Source organism: Pipra filicauda, unplaced genomic scaffold, assembly GCF_003945595.2.
Source record: "Pipra filicauda isolate LSUMZ 115617 unplaced genomic scaffold, ASM394559v2 scaffold88_size2543281_pilon, whole genome shotgun sequence".
NCBI lineage: Eukaryota > Metazoa > Chordata > Aves > Passeriformes > Pipridae > Pipra > Pipra filicauda.
In genome coordinates, this window is record NW_024105075.1 from 948895 (window position 1) to 961653 (window position 12759).

Here is a 12759-nt window from a genome sequence, read left to right on the forward strand (position 1 = left end):
CTTGCATGCACAGCTTTTGTTTTTCCTGTTAAGCTTTCTTTATCTCAACCTACAAGTTTTCTTTTCCCCCTGTGATTCTCTCCCCAGTCCCACTGGTGAGGGAGTGAGCGAGAGGCTGTGTGGTACTTGGTTTCTGGCTGTAGTTAAACCACAACAGGGTGTGTAGAATCAATAGGCACAAACTGGATGTAACTGTGCTCAGTCTGAGAACTAGGAGACTGTCTGATCACTGGAGCAGGGAGGCTCTGGAACAGCTCTTTGGTTGGAGGCCAGAAGCGTAACTTTCAAGTGAGTATGATGAGAGTTGAGACTCTGCTCTTTCATTCTGACACCAGTCAGGAATAACTGTTCACTAACAAGTTTAATGTTTGCAGCTGGACATGCACACATTGTCAGGGTCATGCTCATTATTGCTATTATTGACACTTGCTGAGTATCACATGCACTCAAATGAAGTACTAACAACCTTAAGGTTCACACAATGGAAAACTTTGTTCATGCTGGCAGGAAATATACTTTGTAGGTCTAATTTACAAGGTTTGAACAATATAATTTATTTTCACTTTGACGTTAAGTGCAAAGGCATCTATCCCATGGCCTTCCAGATATAAATTCAGTGTCTTATTCTTACTTTTTGTTCATGGTCCCAAAAGAATGAAGTAATTTGACATCAGCAGTTTTTGTGCATTACTGTTTCCATGTTTTTACCTGTTGTGTGTATTCAAAGGAAAAGAATAGGAAAGCTTGTCCTAATAAGAGAAACTGAGATCCTATTCTCACTGCAGAAAACATGACAGTAATCAAAGATTAAAGAGTCTGTGTTCAGATCCTCTGAGAAAAGGAGAGCAGAGCCCTAATCTCTGGATTTGAAGTGCTCCAGGCTGTGTGCAATAGTTAAGGAAAAAGAATAACACAGGAGGTATGCCTGGGCCTCACCCAGAGCCCAGTGAAGTAAGCAGAAACTTTGGTTGCTTTAAGTCTTGATAGATAAGTCTTCCATCTGCATCTAGCTCAGACTCCAGAAAGCCAAAGGACCCTTGGGTGTGGAGTATCTCCACTAATTCTTTGTGCTCCACAGGAGGTTTCTGTCTCTCCTACTCCAGATAGAACCCCTTGCTAGCAATTGCAAGAACCAGGCCTGCATCAGTAGGGAGGGATAATCTGGCCCACAGTGCACTGAATTACACTGTTGCCTAATAGCTGTATTGCTCTCTGCCAGCTGAATGGCATCTGGATGCCAGATTCTGCAGAGACGTGTATCACTTATCTGTAAACATGCTTTCTGAATACAGTAAACCTCCATGTACTCTGATACTTTCTGCCTTAAGTAACATGGAAAAAAATAGGACTAATTTTTTTTTCCATCTGACGGCATTTTAGACAAATACTAAAATCCCAGAACAATTGGACAAATGAGTAATAGTCACCAATGAGGGGGAGGAGGATAAATGTTATAAAACAGCATCTGGTATGTATGAAACCAGCACAAGACTGAGAATATTCAATTGCCAGTTTGCTAGCTTTTCTTCTTAGAGGAAGGTGCTACTATTAAAAAAAAAATTAAAAATCAGAATTACTTCCTCTTGGAAACCTTGGGGTTGCCTCTCATTTCCAAGGCAGTATTAAAGTTACTGCTTGGAAAAATATCCTCATCTGTGTGAAGAATAAGAAACTCAGTGATTCTTAATTATCTCTTTTTCTGGAGGTCTGGATGTTAGGTTGGGTCATTCCCCACACAGTGACCACTTAACATTCGGAAGTTGGCCCTCAAATGCAGTAAGCCCGGGAGCCAGATGGAATACAACTGGGACCTCCCAGTTTCCCTGGAGCTAACTAAAATAGACAAATAAAACTGAAATCAAAAGCAAGGAAAGTACTTCTAGCAGCAGTGATTAATATTACTGTTTGTAATTTAGTGATTTCCAAATCCACATATCCTACTGTGGCAAATAATGCACAAACGCAGGCACACACAAAAGACAGGGTTCTGCAGAGACTGCATTTCTGGCTTTTGGGTCTTTTTTAAGCCATATATGTTGCATGCCTTCTCTATTTCTCTGGTGTGCACTGGCACCTTCTGGGATGCATCAGCAGTGCTGTGGAAAGAGGCTGTAAAGCTGTGTTATGTTATCATGTCGTTACATGTCATGTCATGTTGTGTATATCATGTTACGCAGCAGGTATACGCTATGTATGGTCATGGCAGACACGGTAAATCTGTGCATCTTTTTAATGTTTGCTGTCCAGTTCCTTGTATTCCAGCTTTGTAAATTTTGGGCTAGGGCAAACTTCTTTTGACTATTTGGTACATGGACCCTCTCGCTGAGTGCCAGGCTGGTGGATATTCATTCCTTTCCAGTTTTTCACCTTTCCATTTTCTGGTCACACATCTGCTTTGCCAACATGGAAAGACGTGAGCATTGCAGCTCTCTGCTCTCACCTGAATAAGTAAATGACAATCAGTTTAGCAGCTTGTAAGGGGAAGAAAAGTAAACAGTGCTGTGACAGCAGGTCTGCTTTCGCCCACAGCTATAGAGCTCTGACCACCACACAAATTGAAGGGCACAGTCAAGACTGCTTGAAGTATTGAACAATTAATGAATTTTGCAACAGATATAATATGGTTTTACCTCAGAGGTATCCAGAAGGGCTCCAAAGGGAATTTAACATGGATAATTCTAGTTGGGAAGCCAGACAGGCCACGGAAGAAAACCCAGTAACTATGGTAATGTGAAAAGAGGCCTGGGCAGCCTGGGGAGATAGGCAACATTTAGAAGTACCAGCAAGAAAGATACAGGAAAAGTAGTGCCAGTAGCTTCCATAAGACCAGCCAGTAAGTGCAACAGGACAACAGCAATGTTTGTCAAGGCACTGTCAGAGGGATAGAGGCTTCTCAGCACTGACTGAGAATAAAATCAAAGGTACTGGCATAAGGACAGAAGTTACATGATGGGGATGCCTGATAGCAAGAGAAAAGGTACCAAAGACAGATTTATTTTTGTGCACAAAGATGTTTCTGAATTTCAAGACAGATAACTCCTGCACCGGACTGAAGATATATATGCATAGTCATCAGAAGAGAAAGACAGATGAATCCAATAACTTTGCAATGTGCAGAACTCTTCTGCAGCTCACACCTTCTCAAGCCACAAGGATACTGATAAATATATCCATCTGCTGTAAACGTAGAAGCTCTTCACAAGTCTTATTTGTCAGTTGTTCAGCTCAAACCACAGGACATTACTTGTGTCTCATAACAAGCCTTTCTCTTTGTGGTCCATATACATGGTAGGGAAGCTTGCTTACTCACGAGACTAAGATTGCTTTAACATGAAACATCATTGCATGTCTTTGAGTTCAGTAGAGTTGCAGTAATTATTTTCACCTAATAATTAAAGGACAAAAAAATCAAGCTGGAAATCAAAAGACAATCCCTTTCATTGCACCACTGGAAACATTATTTTGAACTATCTTTACAAAACCGCAGGAAAGAGCAAGCTAAAAGGACACACGTATTAGTAGAGTTTTAATTCAGACCATATAATTTAATTCTGAATTATAATAGATCAAAGGGAAACTGAAATAAAAAAAATACCTGTTGGATTATGTAGAATGGAGTTCCTCTTCTTAATAGCTCTGAAAAGATTACAGTGTCATGAGGCTCCATCAATCAGAACAGAAAACCCGAAGAACAAGGACAAATCAAAGGTTAAGTGCATGGTGCTGAGGAACACTCTAGCCACCTTCCTTTTACAATTATAAAACGGATGAGTTTGTGTTGGTGGATCTATTTAGATGGAAAAACAGCAGTCTATATTCACACAGTGACTTTCTGCCCATGCATTTCCCCTGATGTTTACAACCACCTTGTATTTTGCCATCTCAGTTAATGAACTGTCGCTATTTCTCTGTGTGTATTCTTAAAAGGCTTGTTATTAATTTATTTTTTAAACTTCTCTTTAGCCCAGGAAAAGAGAGCACTACAATATTCATTGTTTCTATTCAACAGAAGGGAAGAAAAAAGGAAAGGAAACAAAGCCCTAGATCCATAGAAAGCTCAAACTCCTTTCTGCTGTAACTCCAGTGAAATAATTTAATATAGCCCAGAGATGTGCTTAGTCCATGTTTTTTACACAAGAACAGTAAAGGTCCTAAATATTTCAGGAACCTCAAACAGGGATTGCCTAGGGATTGTCTATTTGGCAGGACTCAAGATGGAGATTTTGGTCTCAAAGAGAATTTTATTTTTACATTGTTTTTTTCCTTTCTGTTGCAGAGCTTTGAGACTGTACATCCTCAGGGAGACATCCAGTTACTTTTAAATCAAGAGGTGGTCTAAGTTTGGTTTCAGTGGAAGCTGGAACAGGCCGCACATGCATAGGAAACATGCTGTTATCTAACAGCGTGCTGTTATATCATGTGATCACTAGAAAGGTGTATCATCAACATATTCCAGATGTCTAATTTTTCCTTAACCAATTTGATGCTGCAGGCTATTTGGGGCCCTTAGTTCAACAATTGTGCTCTTTAAAATGACAGTGAGTGCTAATTTTGTCCTAAAACCTGGATTTATAAAAGCAAACTTTTATAAAACCTGAAACCTAAGGAATTGCCATATGCTATTGTTAAATTGCAGTTGTTTGCATGCTGATATATACCCTCCAGGAATGCCTGAATTCCCATACAGCAGCAACTTGGAGCTACGTTAAACAGTATAATGAAAACTAAAACTGCTTCTGTAGCTTTTCATCGACTTCCATGCTTGATGCTGACCAAGAAGTCATTGCTTGAGTTTTCATTGTGTAGGCAGCACCTCCTTAAGCTATCATCAGGCTGTATGGCGTCAGTCAGCAGCAGAGGCAACAGATGCCCTCACCACTGTAGTATCACTGTAGGCCAGCTCTGAAAGCAGCTTTCACGGTGTTGGGTCACTCTGGTGCCTATGGTTTGGGAAGCCTCCACCAGATAGTGTTCTTAATAAAAGTGATACTCTGTGGTATCTCTCACGCCCTTACAAGGTTTCACTCAAAGTGCAAGGTACTACTCTACTCCTGGGTTATGCTACTACAAGTTCTCATCTGTTAATACCCTCTCTGCCTTTTTGGAATGTCACTCGAGCTTGCTTTTCCAAATGCTTTTGCTGTTTTTTTAATGCTGTATGAATAGTATACATGAAGAAAAGGGTTTCTCTTTCTCTCCAGCTGAGAAAAGCATTGAGTTCTGAATGGAATCAAAAAGCAGCTGATCAGTTTTGGGAACATGAGGCTGAGTAAGGAAACCGGGGGTTCTTCCCGCCCCCCTCCCTTTCTCCTAAGTGTGGATTAAATCGCACTTTGTAAATAAAAACGGCGTGAATGGTGCGCTAGGTCACATCCCGTCTACATCCTCGCAAGCAGTAACAATTTCTGAAAGATTTAGCACAGATATTCAGCGTTCGTGGAAGCCGTCCAGCACACTTCTAACGGCCTGTATCTAATTTGTCATTCAAGTTGTTTCTTTTTAAATAAGGCGCAGAGGAACACGCTAATTTTAGGATGCCGGTGCTGGGCGGGGGGAGTGGGGGAAGGCGGGGAGGGGTGGTTCTCTCCCACGGAGGAGCTCTTCCCGAGGCGGCGGGCAAGGACCGGCGCGGGAAGCGCTCCCAGTGAGCGGGAAGTGATGCCCTCGGGCTGCCGCGGGTGCGGCGAGCCCCCGACAAGCCCTCTCTGCCGGCACCCGCTCGCACTTCGCCTCTACGGCGTGGTAAGCCGCTCCCTCGGGACGAGGCGGCTCAGGGAGCCATCGCTCCCTCGGTTCCGAGTCTCCCGCAGGGCCGCTGCGGGATTAGCTCCGCGCCCGCCCTGCCGTGCCCGCAGCCCGCCCTGCCCCGGCTGCTTAAGGCCGACTCGCGGGCTCAGCTCCGGCTTAGCCCGGGACTCCTGTCCCCGCGTCCCCTCGGGGATCGCTCCCCACCTGTCCGCGGGCGCTGCCCGTGACGTCATGGAAACACCCCCTTCCCCCGCCCCTCCGGCCAGGAAGGCGGGCGGGAGCAGCGGCTCCCGCGGGCGGCGGGGCGGGGGCAGCGCGGCGGCTCCTCCTGTTGGCCGGCGGGGCCGTCAGTCGAGCGCGGCGGTCCCGACGCCGGTCCCGCTCGTGGGCGCTCCCCGGCAGTCGGAGCGAGCACTCCCGCCCGAACCGGCGCAGGTGGAGCGGCCCTTTATGGTGGCGGCTGTCGCTGCTTTCAGGCTCCGTCCTCCCTCCCTCCCTCGCTCCTGCCTGCGGGGCGCCGCTGCCCGGGGGCCATGGCGGGGGCGCCCGGCGGGCCGTAGGTGAGGAGCTCAGGTGGGTGTCCGCCGAAGGGACGGGGCGGTGTAGCGGGGCGCACCCCCGGGCGGGCTGGGGCGGGGGCGCTGCCCTCGCTGAAGGGCCGCGGGGCGAGCCAGGCTGGGGGGCGGCGGCGGCGGCGGCGAACTGGGCACGCGAGGAGTGTGGCGTTTTAGCGCACGGAAAGCACCTTGCTCGCCCGGCTGGCAGCGAGGGCGCCCAGGGCTGACGGCCGGGGCTGCTGCCGGTGCAGCGCCTTCTCCCGCCTGCCCCGCCGAGCCCCTCTCCAGCCACCTCCTGTGGCCCTCGTGGTCCCCGGCCGCGCTGTCACAGCCCCACGCCGCTGTTCTGGAGCGGCAGCCAACTTAGACATCTTTCCCTGCTCCAGGAGGGTGCCGCTGACGGGGTTATTTGACTCCTGGTGCGCTCCGTGTGGCACCGAGGTGGAGCGCATTCCTGGCGGGCTGTGACACACCGGGCTGGCGCTGCCCGGGGAGCGGTGGCCGTTCCCGGCGTGGGCTGGGACAGGTCTCCTCGCCGGCTGCGGGCTCTGGGGAATCGCCCGGCAGCCGGCTGGCTGTGAAATGGAACTTCAGAATTCTTGGAGGTGTTTGCAAAGCCGTCATTCTCCTCTAATTCTGTGTTTCTCTGTGCGCTCGTAAAATAAAAGAAAAATAAAAAAAGAAAAAGCCACCATTATTATTATTTTTATTTCTCCTCTGCATCTTAAAGAAAATAGGTTAATTAAATCCGTCTTCGGTTTCCAGGTTGATTTAATTTCCATTTGAGGACCAATTAAGCAATAGGAGCTTTTAAATACGCCATTACTTGAAAACTGTTTGATGTACACCTCAGTGACAGTGAAGTACTCTTCACTGAGACTTTTATTTTTACTAGGAGGATATCTGGAATGGCTAGTCTGGAACGGTATTTAATAAATGTAAGGTAATTTGTCTGCTTTACAGTTTTGTCCTAGGTCTCTAATGATGGTAACAGTGTTCTTCTTTCTGTTTTCTTGAGAAAGGACACAGGGAGTAGTTGCTTCATCCCTTGACTTTCATCGATTAATTATAGAGTTCACAATGTTTCACTCAGAGTTCAGAGCATTTTACTCTACTTAATTTCAACAGAGCTTTGTAAGCCTAGTTTGGTTATTTAAAGCATGTGTTTTCATTAACAGTTTCTGTAAAGCCGTGGGTAACAAGAGTTTTAATTTTCATGAGCTTTTATTTTTATTGTTGAAAATATTTTAAAAAAGGTATCTTTAAATAATACTCCCTCACCTGTATTCGCAATAGATTAAGCTAACTACTTTTCCACTGTGGCTCTTAGGCCATTTTCAAAACAGTGGCATTCACAAGTCTTTTCTATCTTTACTCTTATATTGTCTTCCCCATATATTGCTTTAGGCCGATTTATACCCTCTCTTTTATCATTTTGTGTAGTATCTTGGTTTGCATGCAGGAAAGGTGGGAGAGGACTTTTAGGTATTGGAGATGTTCTCTGTGTGTGCACTGGACAATTGTGGTTGTGCTGAAATTCCTAGGGTGTTCACTCAGGACAGGAAATGATGGTGGGACTCAGCTGGAGTCTGCTTGTTGCAACACTGTCTGGCTAGCTCATTCACTGTTGCAAATGTAAGTATTCTGTATTTTATACAGAACCTTATTTGTTTTTTTTTAAGTAGACGTAGGCACACAGTCATAAAGAATTGGGTCTTGTTCAAAGCACATCTGTTATAAACAGATGCGTGTCAGCCTAATGGCTATTCCTTCATTTGTTGCATTCTCTAGGTCTTGTTACACACTGTGGAGGAAGTAGAGTCAAACAGGGAATTTCCTGTATCTTATGGTTTCTAACTCTAAAACTGAGTTTTCAGTTGCTACAAATGGTTCTCTTAGCTACAAAATGAGAAAAGCCTTTCTATTGAAAAGTAAATTCATACACTAAGTGCTAATATGTTTTAGATTTAAACTGGATATGCTATAAGGTGCTTTTCAAAACCATGCAGTGATGAAGGAGGCAGCAGAATGAGTATGTGACTGTGCAGTCATAGGGTACTTTTATAGGTCAGAAGCAGCGTAGTATCTGTATCAGCATATTTTGATCTTATTGAATTCAATCTTACTTTACTTCAGTTAAGATTTGACTTGCCAAAGTTGCAAAGTTTTGCTGCTAAAGGGCTGAGGGGTAGATACTGTGATACACTGCAACTAATGTAGCCAAAGAAACTTCTAGGAGAATCTAATTGCTTTTTCCGGTATCAAATTTCAGATACTGGGATGCAGATATTGTGACATCTGACAAACAACTATCCAGATAGGGACTAATGTGTTACCAAATTTACTTTGCTCTGCTTTTTGAGATGCTGGATTTATGTGTCTGTCTTCTGCATTAATGGTTATGGTAAAGTGTTATACTTTATGGGATGCTGTTTTTAGGCTCCTGCAGCTATCACTTTTAAGTCTTTGAATACTGTGGTTTGAAATACATGTTTCATTGCTTTAGTTTTTCATTTATCTGAAGGACAAGGAGGTTTTGTGTATGTAACATTGTCCTTTTGTGGGTATTTGTCCTTATTCTGCTAACATAAAATATATCTCTGTGTTATCTAATTACCTTAGAGCAAAGTTTTCTGTCTGCCTTCAAGGTTGAGTGATGTGGGTGTTGATGCTAATGAATATGACAGTCTACATAAAGTCGAAGACATAATAGCTAAGAAAAGCACAGCTGTGGGTCTGACCCTGGGAGGCACGATATCTGTAACTCCTTCTCCTTTCAATCCGTTCTAGCTCGTTGTTCATGCAAAGTTCTTGAAGATGCTTGTGACTTTCACATGGTGCATATGTTCAGAAATAGATTCTATTATATATAAAGTTATGGCATGAATGAATACAGCGTTGGAGTTGTAGTTTTGGAGCTCTGTCATCATGAAACTCATGGCCTGTTGTTGCAAGTTACCTGGGTTAAGGACTGCCCCAGCCAGGGCAGAAAACAAAAAACACGAACAAATTCTTTCTGGTTTTCTGTATTCAGCTGTCCCAACTGAGATAATTGTTAAATGATCAGAGCTGTTGGTACTGTTGGATTTTTTTGTTTGGTTTGTGGCATTGTTTTTGTTTTGTTTTGTTTTTCTAAAATACAAATTCAATGGCAATTCTGGTACCTGCCTTCTTAGTAAAAGCAGTGAGGACTCTAAGAATGCTGGCTGAAACTGAGAAATGTATTTGGCCATTGCAGCTCAGCCCGTGCTGTCCTGCCTGTCTGGTGTGCCAGAAGAGCACTGACTCAGTGCAAGCTCCTTAGGGTAGAAGTCACGTGTCAGTGTGTAGCACTGAGCACAGCAGGGCTTAATCCTATTTCGGTGTCTGGGTGCTCCGTGATGTTAACCACAAAAGTAAAGAAATATAGTTGAGCTGCTTTCAGTGAGGCAAGTGCTGAGCAGTTTTTGCAATGCTTGTCTGCTATTTGCTAATGATTCCCAGTGTTTGGATGAAGGCTATTCTAGACATGCCTCTTGAATTGTTTTCTGTGGAAAATACGTACTGATAAGCAAAACTTGACAGGAATCCCTGTTATGTGCAACAGGAGGGAGGAATAAGAGAGAGAACTGACTTTCATTGACCTCTAAGCCCCAAGCTGAAGTAGTGCATTGAGAATTGCTATGTGCATCTAGGTCTTAGACATATCTCTAAACTAAATAATTGTATATCTGGCTGTAAGACAGCCTGACATAAAGATAGGGGCTGCCTAATAGTGTTTGGTAAGTCACAGAAGGAAGGCTGCAATTATGATGCTTTATGTGCTTCTGTGCATTGCTTTTCAATTTCATAAGTTTAGTCTGAATTTGAAAATTGTTCCTTTGAAGTCATTGAACAACATATTAGGCAAGCTCTGCATTCCTTGTCCAACCATGAGGAGTGTATATATCTATGTTTCTAGATTTCTCACTTTCAAGTCCAGTTGTTAAATTACGAGTACTTGAACTGAACATTTCCTCTTTAGCCTTTAAGTTGTGGGGTTTTGATGCCTGAGTCATATTTCAGTTGGCAAACACAGCTGCTGCCATGTCAACATATAATTATTCCCTTCTGAACATTTTCTTTGGCACTTATGTTAACACGAGTGTGCAAACAAATCTTCCTTTCCTCTGCCTTCCACTGTAATGTAGGGATTGACAATTAAAGAGGTTTTTCTTTTGATTCATCTTTCCATAACAGTAACTTTTTAAGTGATAGCTTCAGATTCTGCCTGCATGTTGGTTGAATTGAAACCTAAAAACCATGATACTATGTGGTGCTACAGTTGTCATGCAGCATTTGTATTTAGTTGCTGCTCTTAGAATGAAGACAGTAACAATACAGAATAGTGAAGGTGAGAAATCCATCCTCGTTTGTAACAGTGTTTCTAACTATTCTGTGTTTACTGTGGTGATATCTGTTGAATTTCAGCAATGATTTTTTAATTATTAATTATTATTAATAATAATAATAAAGTAATGGGCTTTCTGGCCATTTGGTGTATCCTCTGATAAATGTTTTCTGGATAGAAGTCTGAAATGTTCCCTCACTGAATGCATTCATACTCTTCCCTCATTTTAATTGCACTCAGTTCTGTTATTACTGCTTGTGATGATACTGCAAAGATTCTGTTATCACAAGTGTAATCTCTTATCTGTTCTACCAGTTGCTTAGGTCATTTTTAGGTCACTAATGTGACACCGCTTTTTCTCATGATTTTGGTGGGTTTTCTTAGTAGCAGCATCCACAGTTTTACTCTTCTGACTTAAGTCTGTTCCACTTTCATATAGATGCCAGTGAAAATGAATGAAGCTCCTGTTCCTAATGGTTCTGATACATACAGCTGTGTGGGTGTACTCCATTTGCCTCACATGTATACTTTTCTCTGCCCAGAGAGTAGATGAAATCACTGAAGAGACAATTTCTGAACAGCTTGTCAATCAGCAAAAGAACCATGTGTGCAGGAGACTTTATCCTTCTCAGTGCACAAGCCCATCTGTGTCACTATTTATTCTACTTGTTACAGAAGATTAAGTCTTACCCTTCAAGTTTTCATGGGAGCAGAGTAGGATATAGGTCTCCGGTACTTTCTTCCATCTTGCCAGCCACATATGTTAAAAACATTTTGTTGCAATGTCTCCCTCTTCTCCAAGATAATTGCTTTGTCAGTGTGCCTAGAAAAATAGCCTTGAGGAGGAATAGAGTTACTTCATACTCCTAGTTGCTGAAGTGAAATGTACAATTCTTATTTTTACAGAACTTTTTCTGTCCTATCTTCAGTGAAAACATATGACTTTGAAACCAGTCTTGGTAAGTTTTATTGTCAAAAGGCTTCTGGTGCTGTCTCAGGCTGCAAGGCAGAACCGTGGCATCTCCCTTGAATACGATGTGGAACACATGTTGCTCATGCTGGCATCTGAGACTATATTGGCTGTAATTGTATTGCTAGAAAAAAAAAACTTGTTTAATAGTCTTGTAAAATATTGTATTCTGAAGGAGTGTGAATGATTCTGTCTTTCTTTTGCGTCTTTTGCTTGTGACAAATACGAGTGCAGAGATCCCCTAGACAAAGCTTTGACAGCATAAACTGTGAATTTAAGTGCAATTATTAATGAGGGGGAGGAGGAAGTTTCAATATGAACATGATGCTGTCTTGTATACCTTAAAAAAAGAAACAGCAAGTGTCAGTCTTCTGTGGTACTGCTTGAATGATTTAAAATAACAATGTGTAAATCATCAGTAGCAACGGTCATCCTGAAGATGTGCAAGTGATTACTGTCTGCCTACTTGGGAGCAGATGAAGCTAACTCCAGAGGATGTGGGCTGCTGAGTCTCTACGAGTTTGTTAAGATGCCTGTGGTTAGGAGTTTGTGGTGGCTTTCTGAAGTTTACTCCCTGATGCTTTGCTGCTCACCAAAGGAAGGCAGGCTGGTACTTGCTGTGTGATGGTACTTCTCACAGTTTGGTAGCTGTGTGGGGTTTTCCCCCAATTGGATGTGTCTGCATTTGTGCAGCTTAGAGGCACATGAGCTCTCAGTTCTTGAGAACTATGCATCAATTTAGGTAGCAGATGTTTTAAGAACTTGGTAGCCCATTTTTTTAGCAATGATTTTGCCAAGTCAAAAGAAGCAGGCCACCTAGCATGCATCAGGCTATTTGGAGCTGGCATAATTGCTAAAAGATTGCAGGTGTTTGCTTTTTAAATGAGCAATATTGGAATAAAGCAACAAAAAAAAAAATAAGGAAAAGGTGCTAAGACTATGCCTGAGGAGCAGACTTCTCCCGAACTTTTTTTTTTTGCTAGTAAGAGTGATTAATAAGGTTCTATGGTCTACCCTGGAAACTTCTCAGAACTCCATCTTACTTGCTGTTACTGTCAAATAGCTGAATCACTTGGAACAGCCATGTTTAGTTTCCTTAAAAGATAACATTCTGA

General features: G+C 43.1%; 1 protein-coding gene and 1 long non-coding RNA gene across 3 annotated transcripts in view; both read left to right on the top strand.

Annotated features, from left to right (window-relative positions):
• Positions 1–22: 22 nt before the first annotated feature.
• On the top strand, positions 23–5006 carry LOC120325216. Its single transcript, XR_005567112.1, has 2 exons — positions 23–288; positions 4277–5006. It is a non-coding gene; the product is annotated as an uncharacterized LOC120325216 (long non-coding RNA).
• Positions 5007–6140: 1134 nt separating this feature from the next.
• Positions 6141–12759, top strand: part of OSBPL3 (oxysterol binding protein like 3) — a 93654-nt gene continuing 87035 nt past the window's right edge. For both annotated transcript variants that reach the window (XM_027738439.2, XM_039390942.1), the window contains exon 1: positions 6141–6321. The gene's annotated coding sequence lies outside the window, so the exon portion shown is untranslated. The remainder of the gene's footprint in view (positions 6322–12759) is intronic.